The sequence below is a fragment of the Aphelocoma coerulescens genome, chromosome 1 (assembly GCF_041296385.1).
Source record: "Aphelocoma coerulescens isolate FSJ_1873_10779 chromosome 1, UR_Acoe_1.0, whole genome shotgun sequence".
Lineage (NCBI taxonomy): Eukaryota > Metazoa > Chordata > Aves > Passeriformes > Corvidae > Aphelocoma > Aphelocoma coerulescens.
This window is the reverse complement of record NC_091013.1, coordinates 117,388,040-117,408,988: the sequence shown is the minus strand read 5'-3', so window position 1 is coordinate 117,408,988 and position 20,949 is coordinate 117,388,040. Positions and strand designations below refer to the sequence as shown.

The 20,949-nt window shown below is 39.0% G+C and overlaps 1 long non-coding RNA gene across 4 annotated transcripts in view; it reads left to right on the top strand.

Moving 5' to 3' along the window:
- The window catches only part of LOC138116607 (uncharacterized), a 184,049-nt gene that overhangs the window by 60,365 nt on the left and 102,735 nt on the right, over positions 1-20,949 (top strand). For 2 of the 4 annotated variants that reach the window (XR_011154243.1, XR_011154240.1), the window contains exon 2: positions 14,238-14,312. The exons of the other annotated variants lie outside the window; for them this stretch is intronic. This is a non-coding gene — a long non-coding RNA (uncharacterized lncRNA). The remainder of the gene's footprint in view (positions 1-14,237; positions 14,313-20,949) is intronic. 4 annotated transcript variants of the gene reach the window in all.

Sequence of the window (20,949 nt, the reverse complement as noted above, 5' to 3'; positions counted from 1 at the left end):
TCTCCTCTTTCTCTTCCGTCAGGTTTTCAGCTCTTCCCAGCAATAAAAAGGGGTAATCTCACCTAGGCCTTGCAGCTGGAATGTGTCTTATCACTGTTGGTCACATGTTCTTTGCAGGACAGCGGCGCAGCTTCAGCTGAATCTTGGCCACAGTGGAGGGGGAGCCAGGCTGCTCTGGCTGCCCACAGCAAGGCTGTAAGGGGGGGGGTTCCACGGCTGGAACAGGGCCCACTGGCTCCAGGATGGCCGTGGCCCGGCCCAGCCTGGCCTGGCCTGAGCAGGGCCTGGGCTGGGCCCGCTGGCCCCCGCACGGGGCCCGCAGCCACCTGTGCCAGCGCTGGAAACGAGAGAGAGACTCTGCCTGGGGTGTGTTTATTCTTAAGTGTGAATCACAGAGGCAGTCACAATTTTAAGTGGCTTAAAGAATTGTCCATATTCAAACTGGCCAGCTGATAGGTTCTGTCAGGTCACAGAGGAAGCAGAAAGTACCCCTTTGCAAGAACATCACTTCCAAGACTATGCTTTGCTAACCCATGACACCATCTGATCAGTTACTCACCTGATAAAAACTTGGTGGTGTTGGTATCTTTGTTTTACAGCAACAGCTTGCTCAGGACAGACATCTTGGTGTGGGGTGGATAAACACATTGTTGACTTTTAATTGGGTTAACAGTAGATTTTAGGCCAGTTAACTCCAAAGGGATAGATGAAAGTGGAGGAACACAATAGGGATGGAGACGTGAGAGGACATTGGTGAAAATATGGAGAAAAAACTACATATTTTATACTGAAAGCGGTGATAGATTTTGTGCCAAGTGGTGAGGAGGCAAACACAGAAACCAGAGCAGCTGCTGAGACTGTAAACCAAAGAATTTCTGGAGAAGGAATTGATTATTCCACTCAGCAGGCCTATCTGGATATTTTGTCCAGTGGTGAATCTGACAACACAGCTGATAGCCATGAAGGAATATGTTCTCTTTTCTCACAACACTTAGCTCATTCCTGGAAATTCATATCTGAGCAAAGGCTCTTCCAACAGAAAACTGAAGCATCCCTTAAAGAGTCACTCACAGAAAGACAAAAGATGTATTAGAGCTGTAAGACTTTCTAGCAACAAAAGTCTTTATTCGCTGGTTGAATTATAAATCTCTAGTCATTTGGATGGCTTGACAAGGGTGATTTCTTTGTCGTGACTCAGTTAAAAACTGCAAACCCCCATGTGATACACCACAAATTATTTCTTTGGCAAGCAAAGGATGCTTTCATTGTTGACCCTGTTCATTTTCAAAAATTAACACTTCACAAAGAAGACAAGAAATTTTATTCTCACTGAGGAAGATAAAGAATGAATTGGCTTATTATTGTGATCTCTGTATAATTCATAGCCCAAAATGTAATTGATCCTAAGTCATATAAACTATTGCACTGCTGTTGGCACATGAAAATAAAATTACACAGAAAACTTTATTATTTCATAAACAAAACTATCAGCTGCACTATAGACAGGAGAGAACTTGAATGGACATGAATGCAGAACAAATTATTCTTCTTCCTCAAAATGAAGTCAGAAATAAAGAAGATTAAATATAAAATTACTACCAAAGTGTGTAGATACTCATGGCTTGGACTGTGCCACCAAATCACTGCCTGTGGGTCCTACGTGGCCTCAGCAAAGCTAATTGGCACCAAATTATTTAATATAACATTTAGCTGACTTTTGAGGTTTTTTTAGTAACTATTCTTGGACACATGGATTTCTTCTCCTGTTTCTTCTTTATTTTTCCCCATTTTGTCTCTGAAGCCTTGTATTATTTTAGATTAGGCCAGAATGAATGATGCTTGTTTACCATATAAAGTCACATCCTTTGCTTGCAAAATCGGTAGTTTTCCAACCCAATAGCAATTTACACAAAGTTTTACAGTTTTATTGGTCTCCAAAGGCAGGATATAATTTCAGAAACAGAGGAGCCCTCAAGAAAACATGGATTTTCATATGCCTCGCTCTCTAGGACTAAGTAGTCAGTTGGGGAAGGAGGAAGGAAAGGAGGAAGTAAGCAGGTGATATTAATCCAAGTAGATGATTTTGCCAAAACTACCCATGAGACAGCAGCGACTTTTTCTTGAGAGATGAATCAATCTTCTTCGTGATATTTCAACAACTTTTTTTTCTTTTTTTTTTCTTTTTTTTTTTTTTGCAAAGGAAATGCTTTTCAAATGTGACAGTACTCGATAGCCCTGAAAATAATGCATCCCAATTCCTAAAGAAGTAGGAAATGAGAGACAGAGAAAAATCAATGTGTCACTTTTTTTCAAGCTAGAGTTTCAGGGCTGTTAAATCAAAAAAATTTCAAGATGAGCTCCAAATTTGAAGGAACTGAGTGTTGTATCCCCTGGTTTTGGAGTGTGTATTGGGACAAACATGAGCATTGCAGAAAGGAAGATAATTTTTTACAGTAAGAAAATTAAAATGAGAATGAAAGATTTTATTGCCTGCACTGAAAGGGGATATTTGGCTCTGTTAAGGGTGGAGTGATAATAGCTGGGAATTGGATGAATATGAGAGAAAAAGACTCCAATGCTGTGTGGTTTGTGACAGCAGCAACAGAGGCAGCAGAGTGGGGAAGCTTGGCCCATTTCAAAGATGTTAGAAACGGGAAAAAAGTGGTGGAGAAGCCATGCTGAGAGTCATCACCAGTAGACAGCAAAAAAAAAACCCCATGAGCAGTAAGATTCCATCACCTACAGTCATGCAAACAGCAGGGGGGCTGACAAAAAATATGAGAACTTTGGCTGCTACAGGATGAAGAAGTGGGAAAACACCAGAACTTGTGATACAAGGGTGTACCAAGGGGAAAATAAACATGATTCAGGAATAAGGCTGCTCGGGAGTGTTTTGACAGGATCATTTTAAAGCTCATGCTTCTAATGGAAGTTTTCAGTATGGACAAACTATTATCAGGAAAGTATCCTTTTGGCCAAAATTACAGCAACCCCAGAGACCAATCCCAAAATATCTTGCATGATTCCATAGGAAATGCTGACTGGAGATGTGTGAGGATAACAGAACAGGAAAACTGCACGATATTAACTTTTCCATGCGTGTGAGCCTCAAGTTTATTGTGAAAACATGAAAAAAAACATGCCCAGAGAGTAGTTCTGAAAGCACAAAAACACTGAAGATAAGAATACTTCTGTCTTTTTCCCTCCTTATTTGGGGCTTGAGAGTGAGAAGAGCCTTGTGAGTCTTTTGTTTTGTTTTATTTCTATAGGTTTATTCCCAGAGATTTGTGTAGTACTATTAGAGTTTTCAGGCTTTATGATTCTTGTTTACCTTTCTAAACAGATCAATCTTTAAACGTCTTATTTTTAATCACAAAATAAATGTGTGACTGAACATGAGATAATGCTGCTGTTGTGGCAGAGGTGCTTGTTAACACTCTGAAAAAAAAACCACAAAGGGGTATAAAACATTTGTTTTTAAATTCAGCATTTGGAATGAACATTTAGCAAATTTTAGGCTTTGTAAACCATCTGACCCAATTTATCATTCCAAATGTCCAGAGTGCTAAGAGTGATCATTGAAACACATAGACTTTTCAAAGGGTCTTTTGTTTTTTTAACTTCTTAATATGTTGTACTATCTCTTTATTAGTATATCTGTTCTACCTATCTGTAGATGCTGGGGGAAATTATAATTATTTTAAGAGGTGTTTTTTTTCCACCTAAAAAACCTCAGCTGACTTTACCTTAATCCCACTGACCAAACTTAATGGAAGTAACTTGAAAGGTGGAGGATGTCTGTAAATGGTTTCACCTCCCTGTTCTTATGACCAAGACAGGGTTTATGCTTCCAGAGCTAAAGAGCAAAAGGAGGGAAAACAGCAGCTGGTATAAGTAAATTGCTGAACTTCAGTTATATGAATTCAAGAAAAAGATTAGTCTTGTCCAAAAATAATTTGACAGGCCTTAAATGTTACAGAAGTAATTATTAACTTAGCCTCAGCAAGGTAGGTGTTAACCATTAGAAAGAAACTCCCCAAACTTGTCAGGACTGAGAAAATGATAGACTTTTGTCACAATAAATGTACAAGTTTACAGCCTGTTCCAAAGATTAGATGGATGCTCTATTCCAATTCATGGATTAGAAAGGACCACGGGCATTAATGGGGGAAAAAAAGGGAGTTAGACAGCTGTGGTGCCTGCTCTCTTGAATATAAAATGTTGTGTTATATTGCTCCTATTCCAGCCAAACCCCATTTGCAATAGATAATTGTTGATATAAAGGCCCAGCTGAGGCAGAATGTAGCACAGCAGCACTCTGAGGCCACAGGTTTGATTCTTCCCCTTGCTCCTTCCGAACAGCACACGAACATCAAGCCCTTGGTATTGCCTGAGGTACCTGAGCTCTTTTGTATTCAGTTCTCTGGGAGCACAGTTACACCACAGGCACTACTGACATTTAAATATCAGCCAGATGTGGTTGTGATTTTATCCTGGCTCCACCAGCCAAATTGTGTGAGCCACCCCCTGCTGATGGGGATCGTGCAACTTGCTGGAAGAACCTTTCAGGCAAAAATTGTCACCTTGTTATGATCTTCTTCCTACCTCTCCACAGTGGTTCCATTTAGATGCATTTTGCTTTACAAAGGAAATCAAAGTTGCTAAGTGTAATTAATTCTAGTCACAAACTGCAATAAACTGTAATAAGCTTAGAAATACTGAAGGCAGAATTCATGCTCCTGTTTTGAAAATACTAAACGCTTTAAATGGAGCCTGTCCCCATTTATTTTGAGTTTTTTCACAGAATATTCAGAATCCCCACTCTCAGGATATCTTGTCATAGTATGTGCCATCTCCACCTTTTCTGTGTATTACTTGACACAAGGTGGGTGTAACTGTTCTGCCCTGTAAATTCCCAAAATATCAAATCAGAAAGACAAGGAGCTACTGGAGAGGGTCCAGCAGACAGCGACAAAAATGATGAAGGAGCACCTCTCTTTTGAGGAGAGACTGAGGGGGCTGGGCCTATTTAGGCCAGAGAAGGGAAGACTGAGAGGGGATCTCATATTGCATTTGAATATCTCAGAGGCAGCGTCAAGAGGATGGTGACCAATAACAGGATGAGGAGCAATGGCCATGAACAAAACCACAAAAAGTTCCACCCCAAAGTGAGGAAGAACTTTTTTACTCTGAGGGTGGCAGAGCCCTGGAACAGCTGCCCAGGGAGATTGTGGAGTCTCCCTCTCTGGAGACATTCAAACCCCACCTGTTCCTGTGTCCCCTGCTCCAGGTGACGCTGCCTTGGGTGACCTCCAGAGGTCTCTTCCAACCCCAACTATTCTGTGATTCTGTGATATTGTATTCCCAGTTAGCAGGGACAGAAGAAACAAATTATTTTGCACTCACTGAAGGTAAAGTTTGAAACAGTTACAATGCAATATTAAAAAATGCATAACTGTTCAAACAGTTCATATAAATCTTCTGTCTTTGGTTTGTGCTAAATACACAATACTCTTTTAGCCTTAAAGGCATGATCACTCTGTATTTTATTCTTTAATATTGTTCATAATTCAAGTTACAGAGGAAAGATGGATACTTTCTGTCCCTTTTCCAATTTAGCTCCATGACAGACCAAGCTAATGTTAGAAAGTGAGTACAAATCCATTTATTTAAGGCAAAAGATGTGCCTTCTGGGGCTCTTCCTCCAGTGATTGTTCTAGATCCACACCTTTGTGTCCTTTTCTTGCCACTGTAGGACCCACAAGCTGATCCTGGAATTTTGTTTGGGGTTTATTATTTTCCCCCCTCTTTCTTTCCTTCTCCACTTTCCCAGCCAACCAAGAACAGAGAGTTAGAGGTTAATAAAGAATGCTGTGCTTGTTTGAAGAAAGTCCCAATGCCCTTTTTCAGGCTCCTTGCGCTGTTTGGAGCCCCCTAAAATGAGAGGAACCCCACTAGGCCATGCTGAGCCTTCCAGAGCTGCCCCTGGGCCTTCTGCTGCTGCTGTGCTCAAGTCCAGCTGAGTCAGTCACCCCTTTACCTGTTAGAAAATCTCTCTTTTCTCCCCCTGCCTGGGTATCCTCAGTTTTGGTGCTTCAAAATAACCCATGAAATGCTGAACAGCACGCTGACCCCAGCAAGGTTGATGTCAGGATGCCAAATAACTGATGCAGGGCTGGGCTTTTACACCTGCTGGGAAATGAATAGAATTTGGAGATCAGGTAAATGAGAAAGGGCAATCTCATCATTTCCTCCAGCATTTTTAAGTGGATTCACATCACATGTAAGGCTTTGAACAAAACGGCTCTTCAGCAATTTTCAGTTGGAAATTACCAATTTGAAGCAAGTGCTCAAAGGCCTTTATTTTTCAAGGTGAGATAAGCAGTCTTCTGCAAACCAGGCCATGTCTCTTTATCTAAAAAGAAAAAAAGAATCCAAATTTTACTGTGATTTTGATTTTAATTTCACTGTATGATTTAGACAAATTTCATTCTTAGATTGTATATAGCTTAAAAATGTGATGAACAGGAGGTATTTGGGTCTTCTTATATTAGTGAGCTTAATCTCCATGCAGAACAAATGAAAATATAATTTTATAGGGTGGCCAGTAACTCCTGCCTGCACTGGGCAGGTCCAAACCTCTCTATCTCCATGTCACAGCACTGAGGTAACTGAGGTATTGTTACATTCTTCCTCTCCTGCTGCAGACAAATGGGAATGAGAGCATGTTTCTGAAAAATGAACATTTCCTCTATTTAATACCTGTTTTTTACTTTTTAATGAGTGATCAGTGAAAGAGAATTGAAAAGCTTCAATCTTAATGAATCATATATATTTTTCTATATTGAGGAACTTCCTGAAGTGGGAGTATCTAGGCAGAGAGAAGAAAAGCAGTACCTTGGAATACCTTAATCATCAAGACCCAACAATAACCATCTTGGACCTTTCTGCTGTCTGAGAGAGAGGGAATCTCTGGCCAAATGACTCCTCTCCTGTACCTACCACCATATGGAAGTGCTTTTCAAGAAACTGTTCCTTGAGGGTTTGGAAAGCAGAGGAAATGATTTTCATGATTGTTTTAGGACTTCATAAGGGATGGAGATAAATTCTTTGCCTCACCCACAACTGACAGCTCGTGCAAGAGCCCATGCCGACAGGAAATTCAAATTTTCTGCTGGATATCAACGTCATCCCTACTTAACTCTGGAAAGTGGGGTTAAAGGACGAGCTGTGGTTACAGTCTATGGAAACTAAAAGCATTGTTGCCTGAGATGCTGTTGTGAAGAGCTGAGGTTTTCTAGGCACAGAGCCAGCATTTCTTCCCCCTTATTTAACAAACTGGGCTCCAGAGATGTTAATAATTTCAAGAGGCAGATTACAGTACGCAGCAGCGGTGAGGATATGAGGTGGGTTTATTTTAAGTAGTTGGAGAGGGTGTTCTTTTCTTGCTAGCATTTTTCAGGCCCAGATTTGAATTCCCAGGGTTTCGATCCAAAAGGGACTGTTACATCAATTTGATGGAACTCCTGTTTTCCACAGGCTATTACACTTCACACAGTTAACAGTGTGTTGAGTCTAGAAACTTGTGTTGGCATAACACTCAATTTCTAGGAAGATATCAGCTTGAAGCTATTGCACCATGTCTCTCAGGGGTGTGTTCTAGATGTTTATGTGATGTGCTTTTGAATAAGTTAATCAAGCTGTTATGTTTTAACTGAAATTGGTTTAATTGCCAGCTATTTTCTTTCTTGAGCCATTGTTAACTGGTTTAAATAATCCTTAATGTTAGGTTTCTTTGCCCAAGTTTTGAGAGAGATAAGCAAGCATACATCTCTAAGTATCTTGCTGTATGACTTGGCCAACTGATCTCAAGTAATTTTGTAGATCTCAATTTTTGTCCTAAGATTTCAACATATTTTCAACCCTTTATTATTCTTCAAAGGACTTTTTCAAGAATCCAGATCAACTATAACAATGTTATCAGCCACAGTCACATTTAAATTGAATAAATAGTTGCCTAGAAGTGATCCTTAAAAATTCTTAATTAAACAAACCTTTCATGATTGATTAACTGCTCACCTTCTTTTTCATATCTGAGAAACAGAGAAGTCTGAATCCATATAATATATGCTTTGTTAATATGTGCTATTAATTGGGAGATGCGTAGAACAAGGTCAAAAATATCTCAAAAGTCTAATTTTAACATGTCAGTTATTTTTATTGTCTAAACTCATTACCTCATTAAAGATGCCATTGTGATTATTGGGCACCACTTGTCTTTCATAGGATTATATTCCTTAGAACATGGCTTCTGAATTCCTACTAAATTTTTCTTTTTTTTTTTTTTTTTTTTTTTTAAGATTGATGTCCCTCCCTTACCATATTATGCATTTTCTTGTGAGCTTTAACAAAAATATACCTGGTTTTGTAATTTTTTAGAAGTAATAGCAAGCCAGAGATCTCCAAAACTTCTTGAGTCTTGAGCAAAAGTTATCATCGGTCCTGGAGTTAAACTTTTTTTAATGACTAATTCTCTAATGGATATTGTCTAATGACACCGTTCTCCCTTGCTAATGGACTGGAAAGTACTTCATTGCCTTCAAAGGATGGGATTATGTCATCCTGACTCTGTCTAAATAGAGAACTGTAATATTTGTTAAATGTCTCTGCCCTCGTGCTTATTGGAACTAAAGAGATGTTGTGCAAGAGGGAGCTGATCTGCCAGTTTTGAGCTAATTCTGCACTTTGCTAATTTCAGGTGCCTCCTAGTCTAGGATTGCCATTAATGAGCCGTTTTACAAGAGCTGCTTGACCTGCACAGCATTTGCTCATTTTCAGGATGTGTTTCTCCCAACACCTTCCACGTCTTATAGCAAAACCCACCATGGCCCCCAGCACAAAATTAGACAGGTTCTTTTGGCAAAGAATTTTCAATGCCTTGTGCAGAAGAGGCACATTTGTAGAAGTTTTGTTTGGAAGAGTGAAGTAACTTCTCCAGTGAGTTTTCTGCATTCCCTCAGCACCACATCCCTCTTCTCAGGCTGTGCAATAGCACACAGCCATGCAGGTAGAGAAGCCACGTGCAGGTGAGCACTGCTTCTGTCTCACAGGAATTATTTGTTAGCTTGTGAGATAAGCCTGCTCTTTACACAAGTAGCATGTGGGGAATAATCCTAGCAGTGCAAAGTCAAGGAATCCCATTTCCCTCTTATTTTTACAGCAGAGTGCTGAGATAGTTCAATAATCATCTGAGCTGATTTATTGTCTGCTTGCTTCAAAACGAAAATGAGAGTTAAAAATTCAGGGTGTGGAGCTCTCCAGAGTGGAATCAGTTTGGGGTCTGCCGCTGCTGGCACTTTACTCGTGCAGACCCCTGGCACAGTGGCACCTGCACAGCCCAATCCACATCCAGGGGCAACAGTGTCAGGGAGGGGCTTGGAGTTACTTCTGGAAGCGAGCTGGGCACTCTGTCTGTGGAACATCTGCTTGGAGTGATACCATGGCAGCTGTGATGATCTAAGAGCAAACAAAGCACTTCAAAATTCAGTTGTACAAAAGGGCCTTTGAGGAGGATGATAAATGACCTAAATGAAGCCACAATTTTTAAGTACCTCGTTTGAGCCTTGCCCCTAATGAACACTTTCCTAAAGATTTCTTGCACCTGTCACTGTTGGAAAACAACTGGCATTCACCTGTCTGTTGTTTAAGCTTGTGTTCCCAGCATGTTATTTGTCAAACAGCATCTGAAGTATTGGCAGAAGGAATTAGTACATTGTCTTTTTGGTTCCCTTTTGGCATGCCACTTCCTTGTATGCAGCTGGCAGGAACTCGGAGAATAACTTGTGTCTGGGGGCAAAAAAAGTCTGTCTTGGTCCAAAGCTCCTTTGATAAAAATGTTCTCTATATTGATGTCTCTAAAATTATTTTGGAGTTCTCCATATCTCAAAATAGCAAGGAATAATTAACCACGTTCAAGATGATGAACCTGGAAGTCAGTAGAGTTTTAAATAGTGTAGGTGTAGTTTCCTTACTAGCAGCAATTTTAACTGCTGGATAGGTCTAGCATTTAAACTAAAGCATAATGAACATGTCATTTGCTCCATCATCTTGTATTTCCTACTCTGCTACTTGGTAAACATTATTGTCACCTAATCCATTGCTGAAATCCTTTTCAGGACTTAAATAAATCTGGTTTGCAGATAATCAGATTTGAAGATTGGCAGTCCTCTAGGCTTTGGAGCTGTGTTACTACTTGGTAATCTATTTTTAGGTATTGCATTTCCTTTTTGATTGAGTGGGGGTCGTTTAACCTAGTCCATAGGCTGTGCTTGAACTGAGCTTGAAAATGTGGCTACTAAAACCTTAAACCCAAGCCAAAGTGAGGAGACAGAACTATAACTTTTGAAAATCAATTTTCCTAGAATTATTTTTAAGTAATTTCTTCCATTACCTCATTAATATCTGTATCTTCCCCATGCTCTTTTTTCCTGCATACCATTTCAGTGAAGTAAAAGATTAAGGTTGTGGGCAATAAAAGAAAAATATGGGGTTATGAAATGAATTTAATTTTTCAGGCTCTTTTTACCAAGTGACATTGTGAGGGCCCACTGGCTGCTCAGTGCTCCATGTTCCCCAAGCACTGGGGTTGCTTGCAGACATCCCACCTCTGGGACAGCTACAATGCTGGGGCTATAAAAATGACTAGAAGGTGAAGATTAAAATGAAGCATGGGACTGCTTTCTGCCTTCTCCTGAGGCTCTAAATCTCACAGAGGTTTTCAGTGGCTCTGAAGTTCCTTCTTGAAATGGGGGAGAAAAAAAATTTTAAAGCAAAACTTTGTCATTTTGATTCCAGGAGGTAAAATGTCAAATGTTGTAAGCTCGCTGCACTGACTTTGATTCTTGCCAGAGGTTCCACAAAACTGTGCCATTTTGAAAATCAAAGTGACTGGGAGCATGATGCGTGTTTGTGCAAAGCAAATGCCAAACTTGTATGCTGGAGTATTCATGATCCACAGTTTTGGATTCATAAACAAGTGTAGGAGCCAAGGGTCCTTAAGTATCAGCCTGATGGAGACCAGAAATACTGCTATTTACTTATCCAGCTAGTGTGGATCAATACTCCTTCAGGAGTGAATATTTGAAGAAAGGAATTCACACTTTGTTTGCAATATTGAAGGAATTAATTGAACAATTTTTGGTAATGAAAACATTATAGGAAATTGCAGCCTGGTTACAGAGCAGGTATAGAAGCAAAATGTAGTGGTTGCCTTTTCCTTCATGAATTAGTTCCTCTGTTCAATAAATGCTGCTGCAAGGGGTCAGATATGGGTAGGTTACAACACAGACACCACCTTTATAATACCCTTAACTGTTGGGAGATATTTAGAGGGTATGAATCATTAATGAAATAGTTAAAATTCCTTGATTAATTTGTCACACTTTTAACACTCTGAATGTACCCTGTTCCAAACTTAACTCAGACAGCACCAGATTTCTGGAGATTTGGTTTGTATATAGGAATGGTGCCTCTTTTCCTCTTTCCTTTGCTTTCACCTTCCTTCTCCCTTCACTTTTCAATCCCTTTCAACCTCTGCAAGCAGGGCCAAGCCCATGCAAAGCACCACAACTGAGTTTTCTGGTGTTTGCTTGCACTGAACTTTGTTAAAGACAAATTGGCGATCCATTTTTTTTCAGTTCACAGAAATAATTCACATCACACTTTTTGCCTGGCAAGACCTTGCAGAAACATCTTTCTCTGAGAGACTCCCCTATTGATGTGATTTAATCATGTGGCACAAAAATTTCTCCTTTGAAGGGGGACCATCATGAACTGTTCTCCTTCACAGGCGTGTGGATTCCTAAAGGGTTTTCTGTAATTTCATTCACCATTTTCCTCTCCCTTGTTAGGTAGAAGCTGTGGCAGGAGAACGGACTGGGAAAGTATCCACAGGTTGCCATTACAAAAACATTGCTAATAAGAAGCCTTCAAAGCTCATAATGCAGCTTTGGCAGTCAATGGTTTGTAAATGGGGGGTTGATTTTATTTCTTATCTGTACTGGAGTAATTTACATTAATTTTTTAGAGCTTTTCTCGTCCAACAACAGAGCTGGAAACCCCCAGTTAAGAGCTCATGCCTGGGATACTCCCATGGGCTCCAGGCTGTGGGAGACTCTTCCATGGTCAGTAGAGTTGGAGGTCTGTGAGCTATCCTGGGTTCTGCATTTCCAATTAGAGCACTGGAAACTCTATAAATTAACCAGAACACCTCTACAGAGGGAGGCATTTTCTGTCCTCAGCCTGTAACCCAGACACAGCTTCCCTTGATTTTGTTTTGGGTTTTATTTCCTCAGGACATTTTAGATGTGATACTCAAAAGGAAAGGGAAGTTGATGTCATGGATGGATCTACTTCTTCTTGCTTACAACGCAGCAGAGAGCCCTTCCAGATGAGGAATATGTTCAGGTTCCCATAACATACATAATTACAACACCTCTAAGAGTTTATTTCATGTATAAATTACCAAAGTAATCACATTACTGTTACAGTCCTTTTTAGGTAGGCAGAAAACAGTGCAGTCTTTTTTAGAGGATTTTGCAGGCAGCAGAATTCAAATCCTACATGTCCTCTAAGGTTGTTAATATTGTCCTTACAGATAATAAGTTAACAGCACTTTAGGAAGAAGTAGGATTCCTCTATAATTTGCACAATATGAAATTTCAATAATTTACATTCTAAAAATAGTATAATTACAATTTTCTGATACATTTTTATTTCATTCATAATCTAAAATATATTTCTGTATAAAACTCCCGTTATAACACTAACTTTAATAATATTAATTCCCTTCAATAGTATTTTAAATATGTTGGTTGTTTCACTGATAAAAATGACTAAAAAGTTGGGGGAAAAAATTGCCAATACTAATTTTATGGCTTTTTAATTTGCAGTAATTTTTCAAAACCTGCCAGAAACTGAAATCTGGGAGAAGCCTGGCCCCAGTACACATTAGAGAACTTACTGAAATTGTGCTTTTTATGAAAAGAACACATCTTGACTGCTCTTATTTCAGCTGTAGCACATGGGCAGAAAATATACACAATAATTTTATAGTCAGAAAGTGTCTGTAGTACCAGTACAGGCTGTTTGTATACCCTGTAAGGGTATCTGCCCTGGCAGTTGGAACAATCTGTAAATTTAGGATGCTTCTCTAATGCCTTTTAACATATTGTTGAAGCCAAATGGCTGCCAGATGGATGCTATGCAATATAATAATTTTTATAAGCCTATATAAAAAAGTAGCTTTGTATAAGAAAGTATTTTTCTGTAACTTCTTCCCATAAGAATATTCTCAACCCAGGCTAATTTGTTCATGCCAAATATCTTAAGTTGAAATGGTAACCATCAAATGAGCACTTTTAGTCAGAGCACATCTGCATCCTACAACTCTGCAGACAAGGATGCTGGCCCATATGAAAAGGGATTTACTTTTGGGAGCTTTCCCAAGCAGATTTGGAGTTTGAAAGAGCAATTTAAAAAAAAAAAAAGAAAGAAAGAAACCAAAAGGCCAGAAAGGCTTTACTTCAATGTTTATTTCCAGTGAATTCATATACAGGAAATTGAGGAAGATTGTCCTGCAGCAGGCTAACTGGAAGGTGTAGGAACATCAGAATAATGTTCTGGGGCTCAGTAAAACACTTCCCTCCTCAGATGTTCACAGAAAAAAAATCATTGATACTCAGCAAACTGCAAGTTAACCTCCAGTATTTGTGTTGAACCCTGATTCATTTGGCCTGTGGAGCAACTGGAGGCAAACATTTCAAGTAAAATATTTTAATTTCTGTTCAGATTGCCATTAACTCCAGTCATCCCATGTTCCTGCAGTGCCACCTCTCTGTGGGCAAAAATGCAATGGGAAATCATTCTGTTTGTGCTCTCACAGGGCACTGGAGGTGGGTGACTGTGCACCATCATGGCTGGGATTAAAATTACCCATTGTTCTCTCCTTTCTGCTCTGCCTGGGTGTGATGAGATGTCTGGCCTGGCCTGGGATAAGGAGTCAAGGGACCTAAAATGCCAGGCCAGCTCTGGTAGGCAGCTCTGTCACTCATGTAAAAAAAAACGGGTGCCTAGGTGCCCTAACTGAGGGAAAACGACACCCCAAGCCCATAATAAGGGGAAAGCCTTAATAACAGGAAAGACATGAGCTGAAACTTAATTTTTTTTTTATATTTTAGCCTGACAACCCCAAATTGCAAACCTGTATGCACAGAGCCTGCCTGTGTCAAGCCATCAAGAGGAGAGAGCTAAGTGTAATTCACCCTCTGAAACTTGTTCTTCTTCCTTTGAATGGATCTTTCTCTGTCAGATGAGTTCAGATATTTCCTAAAACAGAATGAGTCTGTTCTTGCTTCTTACTTACCAAAGATTCCAACAGAAGTTGTTCAGAGTATGGAATATCCACAAAAAGGGATGTAAGATATCATCCACTTCTTATTATTTTAGCAGTAAATTAAAGCTAGTGACCTCCAACAAAATTATAAAGATGGTTAGATTACCAGGGAAGGAGTTCAGTCCAATTCCACCACGTGAAACTGCAAAATGGATCTTGTTGGCTCCATTAAGAGGTTTAAGAATTGTAACAGGGCTCTCCAGATTTCTATTAAAATAGTATATACAGTATGATTACAATGCATTATATCTCTATATAATATTTATTCATTTCCCTAGTCTTTTGAACTTCATGATCCTTTGATCAATTATTTTCAGGGAAGGAAATTGAAATTTCTTACATGGCAACTTTGACAAATGTGCAGCATATATATTGTACAACATTCTCGTGGGGAACTTCAGAAATAAAATTAGTTCCATCAGCATGCCACGAGTTCATTGGCTTGGGCCTTCCCAAACCCTTTGTCATGGTGACTGTGCAAAGGATTCTTTCACCTTTATCCCTTCTTAGAATCATTGTCTAAGATCATTCTTATTACTCTTCCTAATTACCTTTCCCAGCAATTTACCCTTGCTTTCTCAATAGGGGGTTTAATAACAAGGTATAATTTCCCCATGGAAAAATAAGTGCAGAAATATATATATATATATATATATATGAGTGTGTATATAAGTGCATGCACACACATATATACATAATTTAGTGGAAAAATTACTGTCTCAGCAGGCAATATATGTCTTCCATTTAGGAGCAGGCCAAAGATGATGATAAAATCATTAATTCTGTCAATATAAATGCTAAATAGAAATGGGAAATTGGTTCTCTGACTTGTGTCACATTTTCTCTGGTAGGAAATTACAGCAGAGAAATTCAATCTGATGAACTTTCTGTGTTTATAGCCCCTCATCAAAGGTACAACACGTGGTAGGCAATAAATAGTGTGACACCTCTTAATTAAACAGTGCTATTGTTTAGCCCAAAATAAATGCATTTTTCTGCTTGGCCAGTGAGCAAACTACAAGCTCCCACAGGGACCATAACATAAAAAGGCCATAAAAGTTAACCAAAATCAAATTGACAAGTCTGCACTAATTATCTCTGGCATTAGAGCACTGCAAAGGTGGGTATAGGTTGATAGATTATAGAAGCGAGCCCATTAGTAGTAAAGCACTGAATGTTTTAATGTTTGTAAAGAGAGCATTTTTTACCTTTATTCCGGGTGTTTTATGCTTTGTACAATTTTCTAAATTGCCATCTTAGGTATGCTTGCAAGTTGAGTTTATAACAGCACCATTTCTGGTGGAAAATGGCTACATCATAGCTGGGGAAGCCCATTACAGATAGATGACTTTGATTGTCACACTGGACGATAGCAAGGGCTTGCAGAAAGATGGTGAAGAGAAGGAAAGGAAAAAAATGTACAAGATATAAATGAGTCCAATTTTATAGTGTGAGTGCAGACACGACAAGAAGAGTATTCAAAATCTTCCATGTATATCTGTGATTTGCTTTTCCAAACACACAGAATACTTCTTGTTAGTTGTGGATGTGAATTCAGTTTCCATCAGGTCGTAAAAAATGAAACACCTTTTTAATCTCTGCTTCTGTGATCCCTTTAATTATTTTAATAAAGATTTCTTCCTAGTAAGAAGGAATATATTAAGAAAAAAATAATAGAAGGCCAGAGTATTAACATTAATTTCTTAATGCAATCAATTGCTTTCATAAACATAAAATTTTTCTAAAAAAACCAGAATTATTTTGCTCATGCTTTACCTGAAATTTTCTTAAAAGCTCAGTCAAGAACTGCAAGAAATAGAAGTGCTGCCCTTCCATGTAAGATACTTGACCCACGAGGGAATTTGTTTGCTTTAGACCCAGCCCCTGTATTTCACAATGAACAAATCAGTAAACGGAATTATTCCTTCTGCTCTCACCCATGGAGTGAGTAAATAAAACCAAAACTCAGTACAGGGAGAAGAAACTTAGCTGACCTCATTGTTGGGTTGTGGAAATAAAAGCCAGGGTCATCCTACAACTGCAAAATGCAGAGAGCCCCTGCCATAAAGCAGCATGCTCCACTTGGGTTTTTTCCCCAAGGTCTTCTTGGAGCGGTTTCTTTGCATCTGAGGGTCCAACCCTGCAGGTCCTGTGCTCTAGCCATGTGCACATGGGGCTTTTTGGCAGTGCTTATCCTTCTTTCTGCACTGCCTCCTTCCCAGAGTGAGCTGCTAGATCCAGTGACTGCTGCAAGGAGCTGGAAAGCTTCTGGCTAACACAGCAGTGGTCTCATCATCCTGGTCCATGTGGGCAAGAAGGATGCCTGGGGCAAGGATGGAAATGCCCCTGGGACAAGGCATTGTGACCTATTTCTTTGACTTAGTGACAGAAAAATCTCTGGGAGCAAGGATTTAGGATTCCTTTTCCACTCAATTCAAGCATTGGAGAGATTTCGTATTGAAGACCAAATGCTGGTGTAAAACACCAATCTTGGTGTTTTATTTAACTCTGAACAGACAAATGTGCTGTTACTACGTGGCCAAGTGCCTTAATATGAAAAGATAGCTGGTGCTTTGCTTGACAGGCAAACAGTCTGGATTAAAAATCATCCTAAAAGCAGTTGCTTCCTGTAACTCCTAAGTAATACTAATAGGTATTGTTAAACTCCCAGATGCACAGAGGCATTTTAAATGATACATGTTTCTTTTACTAGCTAACCTTCACTGATCTTTCCAGTCGTGTTATCTTTAGGAATCAATAGTCTACCAGCAAAAGGAATTATGAAAACATGGAAGGTGCTCAAAGATCCGTGACTTCGAGTGCAAATGATGGAAAACCCTCAACTCAAATTACTGTTTGAAATATAGTTATTCATAAGGGCAAACAAGCCTTTTGCTTTGCCCATTAACCTGAGCATGAACAACATTAAAAAGCACCACAGCTGAACCCTGAGCCCCGCTGAGGATGAAGTGTTTGTTATTGCTGTGTTCATGTGCAGGACTCTCGAGTGCACTGGGGCTGTGTGGCTGGAACACAGAACGAGCCTGATTGCTATCAGGGAAACAGATTCTGTAACCACCCTGCAGTCAGAGATGGATTTTACTGTGCTTTCAAAACTGAGGGGTTGTTCCAAAACCCAGTGCTGCACAGAATGCAAATGTGGTGCTGTTTTATTTGACTAAAGTTCTGAATTCTTTATGATTTTTACCATGTGGAGCATAGTAAAACTTGTATAGAAAGCTAAAATACTATTCACACAGTAAATTTAGATTCAAAATTAGGGACTGGGGGGAAAAGAAATGACAATGAGAGGGAGTAATTAAACACAAAGTCATTTTATCAAAGGTTCTGGCAAATTCTCCCTCTCCAAATCTTTAATCCAGTTTAGGTGGTTTTGAAGGACATGTAAAATCAAACCAGTGTGAAGGATGCTTACCAGAGGGTTTAGTCAGCAGTGGAGAACCTGTCAAGTTTTACCTTTCCTTTAGAATTTCTGGGCCAGGGTGAGGATTGTATCAGCTTTTATCAGTTCCAGAATTTCATTTTAACTTTTATCAGCAACCCTTAAAAACCGTACTTTTCTTCATATATACAGCCAGTTCTCTGAGGTAACTCCAGAAACAGTTCCCAACCAAATCTACTTTTGAGGGTCATCAGCTTAAAATAAACCTGAAAATTATGAACATCAGGAAAGGAGCTTGGGGATACCCCACCTCGCCACGCATGATATGGATTTTTATATCAGTTCAATCTGTTGACTGCAGCATTTTTCTCTGTGTCTACTAGAACTTAGAAAATGTCTCTGAATTCCTTATACCATGCCCCTACACTTGGAAACTTTGGAATTTCTTGAAATCTTTCAGCAAAGAGGTAGAGCCAGACCATATGAGCAAAACCTTGTAGCTTTGGAGGGCAGGGGAGAAGTAAAATTTTTAAACTTTTAATCAGACTTAACTGGGATTGTTCAGGTATGATTTCCTTTTTGTTTGCCTACTAAATTTACTGCAGATTGACATTCTCATCTTTCTCTGGTGTGATTTCACTGAGAGTAACAAAATTGAGCTGATTTTTGTAATATGTTGAGCCATAATTTCTCTATTTATTTTCAGTGGTGGCTCAGTTTAAAGCAAACCTGTAGAAATACAATATTTTGCTAGCTGATAACAAATACCCGGTTAATGTAGAGTAAAAAGGTAATGTGAAATATTAAGTATTGGGAATTTGCATTGTGAAGGAAATATGTTTTTTTTCTTTGAAGCTATCTGTTATTTATGAAAACAGAAATTTTTACATTTCAGCTGAATAGAAGTATTTGTGTACACTGATAATGTTTTCCTTTTGCATCCTATTCATAAAACTTATCAATTCTCCCTCTATGCTAATTTTTTTGTTTGTTTCATTTTTTTTAAACCCCTTGGTATTTAAACTGCTGGGAATGTTTCTGCCCAGAATTTTTCCTGCAATGTATAAAATAGAGAAATGAAGCTACATTTTCTTAAAATAAGAAGTACTTAAGGAAAACCCAGTTAGTCCCAGTAACAATGGGACAGTGTTTCCTTTGTCCTTTATTTTTTTATGATGTGCCTGAAATTGTTTTGCCGCTGGTGGAAATTTAAAATGAAAAATACTGTGAAATCATCTGTATAATATAAATATTATAAATATACTATGGAAATTCACTAGGAGAGACCCAGTGTGAGTGTCATCTTGTGTGGGAGGCATTTTGCCCAAGCACTTTCTTGTTGTGTGTTAAAAATACCTTTGGATCCTGCATGCTCGCGCCAAACAGAAAGTGCAAAGAAATTCAGGCCCACGAGGAGACCACCTCTAGACTGAGAGGAAACATATGCTCCAGAAGCAGTGCTCTTTTTCATTCTTCCAGCCTGGCATAATCCTCACATTCCCAGACTGACTCTTGTCAGGATTTAAAAAATGCGTGTGGGGGCAGCTGGAGAAGTTTCCGTTCCACTTTATTTAAGCTGTGCCTCTTATCCTGCCACAGATTTGGCAGACAAATGCCAGCCTTCTTCAGCTCTTGGTGGAGATGACTAAACCAAAGCCCTGGTATTGATTTTAGGATGATTTAGTGCCCCTGTGTCAGGAAGATGTCCATGGATTCTTTTATTCACGCTGTTACAGGAACGGTTTAAATTGGCAAGGATTCACAGTTCAGACTTCATCTCTAATCCATATTAACAGAATAGCATTGCTTTTCATTAGCTGTTAATGCATGCTTTGGTAGGGGCTGTGTGCTGTCTGAGTGGCCTCAGACCATCACACCCTGTGCTAATGGCCTCACTTGTTTTCTCTCTGAGATTTTCCTGACTTGTTTGTTCTGAAGAAAGTTTAACATACCCTCACACTGAGTTTCTTTATGCATTATATATCTAGATATAAAAATTATTTCAAAATACATTTATTTATTTCAACTTATTCCTCTCTAAGAACAAAATTCCACAGACCTCTAGAAATAAAGTGGAAATGCCTGGAGGAGAAGGAAATGCCAAGTACCAGTCAGGGCAGGGCAAAACTGAGATCAACATGTGAAAAAGGGCCAACAGTTAAAATCAGAATTAATGCAGATAATCTGTGAATAACATTTTGGGGGTTCTTTTTCACATTCTTTGGATGTTTATGTGTGCAAAGAAGACAGGACAAGATACAGTCAGTAAAATCATAACATATGTGTGAAAGCACTGTAGTTTAACTGAAGTGAATGTGGGAGGCAAAAACCAGCACAAAAACTCATATTTCATCAGGATTCAGAAATTATATTGCTACTTATGGCTGTGTTGGACACAACGGAACAGATATGTCTGTATGAGGAAAAGTAGCCTTGGGTTCATGACAGGCTTGAATGTAAGGAACAAGACAAATATAAACCCAAATTTCATTTTTATTTCATCATATTTGTGTTTGTGAACTCTAAATACATCTAAGATCACATGTGTGGACGTGCAAATCCAATGGTCAGTGAACCCAAAATTAAGTAATATTAAGCAGAGTAATTTTTTTAATAACAAAATTGCATGTAGAGATGATACTGGAATTTAGGACAGAGAATTGGAATGTTTTCTAGTTTCTAAGAGGGAATTGGCTTCTGGGTGTTGAATTTCTATATTATTCCTGATAACCAGTGCACATTCAGTACAATATAGTTTAACCATGTGCAACAGCAGCAAAAGCCAACACACCAGCCAACCTAAAAAAGGTTAGTCAAAACTTAATCTATTTTTATGCCAGGTCAAACATTCAAGAGGGAAAACAAATTTTCTGACAATTCTTTACATTTTATCTCTTTCTATTCCTTGTGTCCTTTTTTCCATACATTGAATTGCTGCAATGAATGCAAATGACTGTTTCAATTTTTACAGCTAATGATTGAAAAGGTCAGACATCTCCAGGAAACTATCAGAAGAAGATCCTTCTTGAGAAAGAAAAGCAAGATTTATACCTCCTTTCATCTTCCTTCACGTAAAAGCCTCGTTTGAGGATTC